The 8879-nt window shown below is 40.9% G+C and overlaps 1 long non-coding RNA gene across 1 annotated transcript; it reads left to right on the top strand.

The window, feature by feature from the left end:
• The first annotated feature begins 49 nt into the window (after window positions 1-49).
• LOC120018771 lies at window positions 50-4417 on the top strand. The gene is made up of 3 exons (XR_005472255.1): window positions 50-459; window positions 1174-1284; window positions 1499-4417. It is a non-coding gene; the product is annotated as an uncharacterized LOC120018771 (long non-coding RNA).
• The last annotated feature ends 4462 nt before the right edge of the window (window positions 4418-8879 follow it).

The raw sequence follows: 8879 nt of genomic DNA, 5'->3' as shown, positions 1-8879 counted from the left end.
GTTTTTTTGTGTGGGTGACTTCCGGTTAAGCACTTCCGGACAACAGTTCTTAGCTAGCAAGTTACATATCTCACTGTCGCTTCTTACAGCTTCCCAAATATGGACTCACGAAAAACAGGCATTTTATGATCGGTAAGGGGATGCCACAATAACTGGCAGAAACGGATGCTGTTCATGGAACAGGAGTGTTTTGACCGCCTAACTTTTTTAGTGCAGTTGTGAGACGCCTTTTGATTTGCACTAAGGGCGAGGAGTCTCTTCGGATTTGGCTCAGAGCTTTGAACTTGAAGAAACCTCCAAACATAAATTAAAATTAAACCTCCAAACCGACCCTATATGTGTTCCTATCACTTCGTGGACAAGATGCCGACTGAAGAGCATCCTTTCACTGAGAAGTGGCTGGGCTATGATGCTCCAGTACAGATCAGAAGGCGACAGCTCATACATCAACACATACAGGTACAGTAGCTGTTAGCTAGCTGCTAACGTTACTCGCTAGCTATCGTCACAGATAAGGTATCCTGAATCAGGCAGACGTTAGCTAGCTTAACTAACTATGTTAGTAGTACGTAGGTAGCCATTCCTAAGTTCTAACATACTGTAGCTAGCTAACTGTTGCCTAGTTTGCTTACTTAGCTTGGGGGCAGCCCATCTGATGTTGTTGCTAGCTAATTAGCTCATCCCCTACATTGTCAGACAGAAGTTGTTGGATAACTAACAATGTCTCACCAATGCAATAATTATCCCCATCATTGCTGGCATTCCACTGGTGATGCTCATGAAATGTCTAGCTAGCTAAATTATTAAACGTTCAAATTGTTTTCTTTCTTTTAACCTAACCATAACCAGTAGGCTGTCTGTGGATTTTATTTTGTTAAACTTGTGGTCTCTCTTATACTCAATGGGAATGTTCCAGCACTGACTGATCACAGCTACGTGTCAAGAGAACCAGTCAACAAGCCCACCTGCCACAAACAAACCCAATGTGGTGGTGCAGAGTCATTGACCCACACCATCCTGAAGAATGACACTAGCTCAGTGTTGGATACTGGATACTCTTAGTGTTTTCTTTGACCATGTAGCATTTCTGCAGAAATTCTACACGGCTAACTTAAAAATGCATATCACTGATCAAATACTGATAACCTTGATGAAGCTGAATCGACTCCACAGTGATCTTGCTGAACACGTTGCTGTGTCCAAGGGAGTGGTGAGCAGAGTCCTTTCCTACTGGATTGACACAATGGAGGAGCTCATGAGGATCTACATTCCATGGCAGCCGAGGTTAGACAATCCAGAAGACGCTGCCTCAGTGCTTCAAAGAGAAGTTATCCAACACCACTTGCATCATCCACAGCTCTGAGACCATTGTTCAGAAAGCACACAATCTCGATTCCAGATGGGAGTCATACAGCCACTATTATTCCAGCAATACTCTCAAGTATTTGGTTGCCATTGCTACATGTACACTCATTATGTTCATTTCTCCTGCATATAGAGGCAGATGCAGTGACAAGTTCATCACCCAAAACTCTGGCTTCCTGGAATACCTTAGGCCTGGCGATGAAGTTATGGCTGACGGGCTTTACCATCCGAGATCTGCTGTATGAGAGTAAGGTAAACCTTGCCATACCAGCCTTCACCCAGAAAGGTGGACAGCTGTCTGACGAGGATGTCGCAAGCACAAGAAGGATAGCTAATGTGCATATACATGTTGAGAGAGTTATCAGACTCAAGGTGTTCAAATCCTCTCCCAGACTGTGTCCATTTTGTGTGTCAGGCTGATGGGAAAAGTCCTTAGAATCTGTGCAGCACTTGTTAACATGCAGAGTGAGATCATCCATGAGGATGCAGAATGAGCAGTGAGAATGTTCATACATTTGAAATGTAACTTTAAACACTATAATTTCATCCACCTGAGATACTATGTGTGTGTGTATGTATATATATATATATTAGTTTAATCTGAATTATTTGTTACTATATTTGAAATGTACTGTAACTTTGGCTGTTCCTGATAATTACAGGCATCCACTAGGTGCTGCTATAATGCCTTTTTAAATCTATTTCAAATACATTTTCTTCAACACAAATGTCACTAACAGACCAAGAGGGAAGACAAATGTTTGTCAAGTGACACAATTTTTCTTAATTTGTGCCCTTGAAAACCAAACCCAGAATCAAACTGAAAACACTTTTGAATACTTTAGACATGCCTCCTCATCTTTCTTTTCAAAATGGTAAGTATCAAAGAAAATGTCAATGTGGAATTTCATGTTTTTATTAACTCCGTAATTTGCTAAGTGCAAGATGAGTTACGGTATGCTTAGATAAGTTCACGAAGTGCCGTATGCAAAAAGAGCTATACAAGGTACGATTAAAATATTCATAAATCATAAGGTGTTATTCTTAGACATTAGATAAGCATGTATGAAGAGAGCTGTACAAGGCAAGACATAAAAAACACCAAGAAGAATTATGCAAATATAAATCAGGTCAATGTGCATATGAAGAGAACTGCAAAACAAAAAAAAACAACCAAGAGTTAAGCTTAGATACAGTAGAGCTGACAGAGCTTTACAAGGCACAAAATATAAGAACTATTTAAAAGCAAAGTATTATGCCCCGAGCCTAGATACCACATAGATTAACATATTTGGAGCACAGAGTTAGTCTGCCTATCTGGAACTCATATACTATCGTTGGCAGCATATGTGGGAAATACAATGCCTTTAGTGATTACATCAGCACATAACTTCACATCAAAAGGCATATCAATAATGGATGAATATGTATGAACTTTCCAATTTGTAAGTCGCTCTGGATAAGAGCGTCTGCTAAATGACTTAAATGTAAATGTAATAACAACCAGCTCGGATGGAGCCCAGACAGCAGTTTGCATCTCTCCAGTCCTGTGCAGAACATGCCCGTTTACACCTACATGTAGTACCCACGGGTTCCATTAGGTTGCAGCTGAGGAATCCCATCCACCAGCTTCACATCAGTGAGTTTGCTAGAGACTCACACTTCTTACTCAGAACAGGACATTTGATTTCTAGAAGTTTTTGACAGTTTAACACTCCATCTGGGCTTGCAGAAAGCCATGGCTCCTTGACACTCACTGCTGTGCCTCTGCTCTTCAGACTAAACCCACAGCTCTCCATCCATGTGTTGGCCACCTGCTCATTTTCCTTTCCATATGTGGTTGCTGAGTTTCCATGGAACCTGGGGAAGAGATGCTCCCGCACAAAGTGGTCAGGATTTGTTGAGGGGCGCACAGGAACCTTTGCTGAGCTAGCAGTGATCTGAAGTTTAAGTGTGTCATACCATGCATAGGAGGCACTCTATGCTTTAGTGAAATCTCCAAGCATGCACATTTACACTCCTCCAGCTTAACATAAAAGTCATAAAACTGCATGTTGATGCCGTGTTCACTATGAGGCTGCTGTAGCTGTGTGGCTGCTGCTGGATCTTGATGACTGGTTTAGCTTTGCACTTGTGCAGAAGGCTCCTACTGGAACATTGCCCCCTTCCAAACTCTTAAGTGCATTGTGGGAGTGGTATGCAGGGGTTGGAGGTAGAGTTGGAGAAGCGGACGGGGGGCTGTTAGAGAACTCAACAGATCTCGCTCAACCTTTTTGGAGCTAAATTCCACTGTGTCCCCAAGTTCCACTGGCATTGCTCCTGTACAGGACACCCCTGTCAATCTTCCATACACAGCATTCTGCACCTTCAACCAAAAACTACTGTTAGAATAGTCAATTACAGTACAGAACGCTAGTTTACATGGTGTTCACAGGTGAGTAGTTTACACAGTTCCCTTTTAACTAGTAGGTTTAGGTTGTTGGTAATTTCCTATTTGATTGTAAAACTCACCTTGATACTGTGCCTACTTCATTGCCATTTGAGATTAGACTGATATACTTACACAATGAGCCATTGAAACCAAGAACCGTGTGTACATGTTGTACTAGTTACGTTATCCGGTCAGTGATATAAAATAATGTTGTATTTCTGTTTTGTGGATGAATGTATATGGTGTTACTGATGTCAACATGTAGGCTAGAACATACAGAGGCAACTAGACACTAACCCTCTTCTTATAGCTATCTGGATTCCAGACCTTTCAAAACGACAAACATCAAAGGCCAAGGTGAAGGGTAGGGAGCAAATTGAGATCAGCTTTCTATGTAGGCCTAGTCTACTCTGCTCACATATGCTCAGTTCACAGGACCTGCTCTCCTTCCCTTAAACTGAGTCAGGAAAGGTAGGCTTAAGGAAACCAGCTTGATCTATCAATAGCTCACATTCTGTTGCACTCGAAACAAAACGTGAGCGCAGCGATCAGTCTGCTTGACCTGGCTAATGGAGAGGAGCAGTAGTCCTAGACTAGGCAGTGGCTAGTTGGGGTTGTAGTGACACCTAAAGTCCAGCAGGTGGAACCATTTCACTGATCTATTGACTTTTATATCAGGCAGATGGAAAATAAATCTCCACTACAACTACCCAACATCATCCCCAGAGTCTGACCTGGTTAGCACTGTGTCTGGGATGGGATACACATGGCTGTTGTCCATAAGTCAATGATGTTGTCAGAGGGATGTTTCTAATCTAGTCTGACTAAATAAACTTTCCAAATCTCGTCTCGTTGAAAGGCGTCCAAGGCTATTTCAGACCAGAATGTCGTCAGCCTCTTCCAGCCTGATCAATTCATCAACCACATCCAAATACCTGTTACAACATTATAGACCATGGCAACCACAAGCATCCTCTACCTCTCCTGTAGCCACAGCCTACAGTTCCTCACCACCATAGCCAAAACCCGGGCTGCGTCCTAAACGGCACCGTAGTCTCTACATAGTGTACTCAATCAATCAAGTTTATTTTATATAGCCCTTCGTACATCAGCTAATATCTTCAAGGGCTGTACAGAAACCCAGCCTAAAACCCCAAACAGCAAGCAATGTAGGTGTAGAAGCACGGTGGCTAGGAAAAACTCCCTAGAAAGGCCAAAACCTAGGAAGAAACCTAGAGAGGAACCAGGCTATGAGGGGTGGCCAGTCCTCTTCTGGCTGTGCCGGGTGGAGATTATAACAGAACATGGCCAAGATGTTCAAAATGTTCATAAGTGACAAGCATGGTCAAATAATAATCATGAATAATTTTCAGTTTGCTTTTCATAGCCGATCATTAAGTACTACTTTTGACCAGTGCCATATGGGCCACGATCAAAAGTAGGGCACTACAGTACATAGGGAATAGGGTGCCATTTGGAATACACACATTATAGACCATCTCAGCCACAGTCTACTCTATGGCCACAGCTAACCTGATTAGCCTACACTTCTAGCTGGCAGCAGGAGGCTACTTGCTATATGTCTACGGCACATCAGTTAGCAGTAAACCAGCAGACTGCGTTTATCAGATCAGGCTGACCTATGGCCATTCATCTCTATTATAACCCTACTCAGAGAGCAGACATACCCTGTTAACCTGACAATCAGATCACCGTCAGACTTTCAAGCCAAGCTCTTTTTCCTCAAACCTCATCTCAAATCTTAAATCCCATTATGACATTTTGATAGTCAGTGTAATGGGTTGTACATACTTCAGCCAAATGGAGATAAATATATTTGGACTCATTTTAGCATTTTAGCACTAAGAACATCTTAATTTCATTGAAACTAAATGGACGAAAGATGATCTTAGTGATATGATGCTTTTGGGGAACCCAGCCCAGTTCTCAAGAACGTTGAAGGACAGACAGACAGACACACAGACATAATTTTCACAACAGGTCTCATGAGCTCTGTATAGCTGATCATTATATTAGCAGCAGCTAAAGATTATATTAGCAGCAGGAACAGGCTGGAAATGACTTTGAAGTTTTATGTTGGGATAATGTTGTCAGAACGCGTCATCCTGTCATGTCCAGTAGGGGGCACTGTGTCCCTCTGTTCTACAGGTCATACTGTGTTTGTCCCAAATGACACCCTTTTCCCTATTTAGTGTACTACTTTTGACCAGGTCCCTGGATGACAGTAGTACATTATATAGGGAGGGAATAATGCACCATTTGGGACCCATACATGGATGTTCAAGTGATGTCTCCATGGGGGGGGGGGGGGGGGACTGTTGTTAAAATGCATCAACACTGAGAAGGCTCAGAGTTAGCAGCAACACAGGGAAAACACTTATACAGGGATCACACATGTACTAAAAATGTATGCTCTCATTGTAATGTAAACTGTCTTGGATAAAAGGGTCTGTTATGTGGCATTGTGTTTACAGGCCAATCAGATCCTCTAAACGTTCACCTCTGTAAATGTCAAAGTCAGTCAAAATGATTTCAATGTACAAAATCCACCATTTTCCTCTTACATTCTGTGTTGAGAGACAGAGAGAGGAAGTAAGGGAGACAGCGTATTGTCTGCATCATTTTAACTGTATCGTGTGAACCTAGGAGGGCCATATGTTTGACATTAGTTTCACCACCATCTGACCAACTGGCTGCAAACACCCTTCAGACACATCATCATGGCACAGACCAAAGAGCAGACCATTCATCTTACACACCATTGGCTATAGACCCAGTAATAGCACACATAATTGGTTATACTGTAGGTATCATAAGTATTCACCCCCTTGGATTTCAATTCACATGTTAATACATGTTAGAAACACTCTTGGCAGCCATTACAGCTGTGATGCTTCTTGGGTTAGTCTCTAAGAGCTTTGCACACCTGGATTGTGCTATATTTATATACATTCTTCAATCTCTGTCAAGGTGTTGGGGGTTATGGCTACCCAGCTAACAACAAATGTCCCCATAACTTTAGAGAATGTTCCCTTAAGAGTCATTAGGTAATTTACTAATGTTTTCATAGGAATGTTCCTGTGATGTGCAAGTAATTTTTCGAAGAGACCATTTTGGATTTGCTTCTAACATAAGGCTTTGCATATAGGCCAAAAAAGTATATTCCTTTGCCTTGTTTTCTTGCAATATAACTTTTATGCTTTGTCACATATACACGACGCATGTTTTGGATTTTTTTTGTTCTGTATAATTGTATTCTTCTTTTCACTCTGTCATTTAAGTCATTATTGTGGAGTAACTATAATGTTGTTGATCCATTGTCAATTTTCTCCCATCACAGCCATTGAACTCTAGCTTTTGTTAAATCCCAAATGGCCTCATGGTGACATCTCTAAGCAGTTTCCTTCCGTTCCTGCAGCTCAGTTCAGAAGGACGACTGTATCTTTCATGTATCTGGGTGGTTTAATACATCATCCACAGCATAATGATTAACTTCACCATGCTTAAAGAGATTCAATGTCTGATTTATTATTGTTACCCATCTACCAATCACTTATTTTTTAGGCTTTTTCAAAGCTCCCTGGTCTTTGCTGTTGAATCTGTGCTTGAAATTCAATACTTGACTGAGGAACCTGACAGATGTTGTATGTATGGGAGACAGAGATAGAGGTAGTCATTAAATAATCATGTCAATCCCTATTATTTCACACAGAGTGAGTGTAACTTATTATGTGATTTGTTAAGACATATTTTACTCCTGAACTAATTTAAGCTTGTCTAAACAAAGGGAGTGAACACTTATGCAGCAACTATATTTTAGTTATTCAAATTTTATTAATTTGTAAACATTTGTAGAATTTTCATTTCACTTTGACATTATGGAGTATTTTGTGTAAATCAAAGACAAAAAAAATCACAATTAAAACCATTTCAATCCCTCTTTGTAACACAACAAAATGTGAAAGATCCAAGGGGGTGAATACTATGATACCCACTGTGGATGTGATTATCAAAAGGAATGTTTCATTGAACTATTCAATTGTGTAATTTTTCTTCTTCAGAAATGGGAAACAGAGCATCATTCACATTATTAGCACCTTGATACAGCTCCGTTTGCTGTTTTTTAAAGACCACTCTACAAGATCTCAATCCAAATGTTTGTTAGCTGAATGCCTTTATGAAAAATAACTTTACTTTTTCCAATGATAAATGGGGAAGATTGAAGAGCAGGAAATAACTTTTTATAAAGCATCTTTGCTCAACCAAATACTGGAGCAGTGATCCACCGAGCACCACAGTCCATTTACTGTTATGTCATAAAAGATCTTCACCAATACCGTAATAACAATAACGTTGACCCTTACGTGCAACCATCTGAAGCACAGCTGAAGTATTTTATTGAATGTTAATTTCTTCTTTGTGATATTGTGATTGGATCTGTGCTGTAGACGTGTAGTAAAAGGGTAATAACTAGCCCAAAAAGACACCGAAAGCTCCCCCTCTCTCCCCCCTCCTCTCTCTGACATACAGTGGCTTGTAGTAACAGGGTAGTAACTAGCCCAGAAAGACACCGAAAGCTCCCCCTCTCTCCCCCCTCCCTCTCTCTGACATATACTACATTCCCAGGTGATGAATGCAGTCATAAATCTCTGTGGTGTCCTGAGGTTGAAGTAGTGAGAGGATATAGATGAGTTTAGTGTTATGGACTTCAGTCAACTGTCTAAAAAGTGTCTTTGTCCCAAATGGCAGCCAACCTAGTGCACTACTTTTGAGCAGAGCCCCATGGGTACTGGACAAAAGTAGTGCACTATATAGGGAATAGGGGGGAAACTAAGATAAATCAAGAAATCTCATAAATTTTTACGTTTATGCCGAGGAGATCTTAGACGTGCAATTATACAACGATTCTAAGATGTTTGGTACAGTATTTCTCAAGTGGAAAGTGTGCATGAAAACAATTTGCCTATCGTTGAATGACAAGAAACACTTCATTGAAGAATCCTTACTGTTGACCAATCACCGGCGAAGGGGAATAGATTTTGGCTTGCCTCAGTAATTTTTT

The sequence above is a fragment of the Salvelinus namaycush genome, chromosome 23 (genome assembly GCF_016432855.1).
Source record: "Salvelinus namaycush isolate Seneca chromosome 23, SaNama_1.0, whole genome shotgun sequence".
NCBI lineage: Eukaryota > Metazoa > Chordata > Actinopteri > Salmoniformes > Salmonidae > Salvelinus > Salvelinus namaycush.
The sequence above is the reverse complement of the archived record's forward strand: the minus strand, read 5'-3'. Positions and strand labels throughout refer to the sequence as shown.